Source organism: Engraulis encrasicolus, chromosome 15 (genome assembly GCF_034702125.1).
Source record: "Engraulis encrasicolus isolate BLACKSEA-1 chromosome 15, IST_EnEncr_1.0, whole genome shotgun sequence".
In the NCBI taxonomy this organism is placed as follows: Eukaryota; Metazoa; Chordata; class Actinopteri; order Clupeiformes; family Engraulidae; genus Engraulis; species Engraulis encrasicolus.
Window position 1 is genome coordinate 15260674 of NC_085871.1, and position 2500 is coordinate 15263173.

The 2500-nt window shown below is 46.4% G+C and overlaps 1 protein-coding gene across 1 annotated transcript in view; it reads left to right on the top strand.

The window, feature by feature from the left end:
* Nucleotides 1-2500, top strand: part of magi2a (membrane associated guanylate kinase, WW and PDZ domain containing 2a) — a 465595-nt gene that overhangs the window by 296298 nt on the left and 166797 nt on the right. The gene's annotated exons all lie outside the window — the stretch shown is intronic.

The window sequence follows — 2500 nt, forward strand, 5'->3', positions numbered from 1 at the left end:
AGGTTCAAATCTCCCTACCTCACTCCATGCCTGAAGTGCCCTTGAGCAAGGCACCTAACCCCACATTGCTCCAGGGACTGTAACCAATACCCTGTAGATGGAATAAGTGCGAGTCGCTTTGGATAAAAAGCGTCGGCTAAGTGTAATGTAATGTGTTGACGCTAGCTTGCTTTAATATCAACAGAGGCCAGGATGTGTTCACCTCGTTCTCTTATGCATATGTTCTAGTTTAAGCTCCTCGATATTTGTCATAGTTTGTCACATGAGCTGGCTACACTGCACACATACATATATCCTATTGCTCTATTACTACTCAGCCATGTACTATACTGTATAGTGTATGTATGTGATAATAGATAGCAGACCCACTTGTCACTGAGTGCAGAAGTCTTACTTTTGGTGTATTAGGACTTCCGTACACCGGCTCCGACAAAGTGCGGCGCACTTTTGCTTCCGACATAATTCGGACCCCCAAACCAAATTTCACACGAACATTGCATTGATAGTCAATGGGCGGCGCCGACAAAATAGAACTCGTCTCTAATTGCTATCCGACATCGGCCAATGTCCACGGACATCAGCGCCAGTGTGCGTGGTTCTATTGAAAACAATGGAATCGAATTTTAGCTGAGCAGTGCTCAGCACTTTGTCGGAGCCGGTGTGCGGAAGCCCTTAGTGTGTCATGATAACCCAACAGACATGTATAAGACATACAGAATTTATTTCATTTTATTTTTATTTGTAGTTTATTTAGCAGGGGCAATGCAGTGCATATTACTACATTATTACATATATGACATGGCAAAGCCATGACACAGCTTGCAGATATGAATACATAAAAAGTGTGTCGCTAGATAGCTAATTTTCAACCTCAGTCACTGATCATGGTTAAGACTTACATTTATCTTTTTTTTTCAAACAAATGATTGCGATTTCCATTGATCATTTCTCAATCAAGAGACCAACCAAATTAATGGTGAGTGGTGGTGATGGTGATGTTCTTGCGTTCAGAGAGGGAAGAGCATGAAGCCACTGAAGCTGTTGTGGTTATTGGTATCGTCATAGAGCTTGTGGTTTGCTGGTAGGACCAAGTTCACAGTGTCCCCCTTCTCCAGCTGCAGAGTCAGGCCACTGGACAGGTAGGAGGCCTCCATGTCCCTGTCATGTTCCTCCAGTCTCATGAGCATCTCTCCATTCTTATGCATCCTGATACGCATGTAGCGCGAGGTTAGTTTGTCCATAACCGTGAACCTGAAGTAGAAGACCCCCCTGACTGGAGCTGTGAAGAAGCCAGTCGTGCTGTTGTAGGCCTCTCCTACATTGGTGACGACTCTACGGAACACTGTGTTCAGGTCATTACTCGTAGCCTGTCTAAATGTGGGTTCAAGTTCCGCCAGCCCTGCGGAGAAGGCCACCTTGGGTGCTGCTTTGATCTCTTTCTCCAGATTCACCACTTCCGGTCTCAGTGGCTGCCAGTCTGGTCTTCACTGCAGCCAACTCTGTCTCTTGAACCGCCAACCTTTGTGTCATTGCCACCACCATGTCTCTGAGTTCCTTCAGCTCAGCAGAGGCGTCACTGCCATGGCTCTCGGTCTGGACTCCACCCCTGGTGAGCAGCAGGACCAGCAGTGAGATAGCAGCCATCATCTTCCAAGTCACTGTAAAATAAAACATCCACCAGGTTCAAAGTTCACTTTATTTTCAAAAATCTATACCACTAGCACAAAAGTTTAAAATCGCATTTGACCAGTCTCCAATAAGCAGTTAAACTATATGTAAGACATTGGCAATGATCAAGCACACACATCACACACACACACACGCACACACACAGATATCAACACACAAACACGCACGTGCACACACACGTGCACACACACACACACACACACACACACACACACACACACACACACACACACACACATACACACACACACACACACACACACACACACTAGAGCGTGGCTCGGGCCGGTTTTTTCTGTCCGAGCCCGGCCCTCAGCCGACAGAAAAGTGATCAACCCCGACCCGAGCCCGAGACTAATTAAAATGTTTGTGTCCGAACCCGTCCGAAGCCCGAGACCACTGTAATAACAACAGAACCTGTGCGCAAGCAATATTTTCTATGTGGCCTCCTTCATACTCAAAATAGCACGTGATAAACAGCCAGGATAGGCAACCAGGATGAGGCAATTTGCTATAATTTAGTTACGCACGCATAGTAAGTATAAACACACGCATACATGTGACAGCGCACCTTATGTTTCTTTCGGTTAGACCAGAGATGTTGGGTGCTGTGATCAAATGCATGGGAGGGGCGTGAGAGGATAAGAAAGGCGAAAACTAACGAATACGGTTTGGATGCAGTCAGCGCGGCTATGGACGCATTTGTTACGTTACTGTTAGTGCAAATAAATCCCCGCGAGCCGGTGAAGATGCCACTCCTTGTCGTTAAGAAGGATGGGCTATAAGTTCACCCCGAAGAACAGTAGCCTGT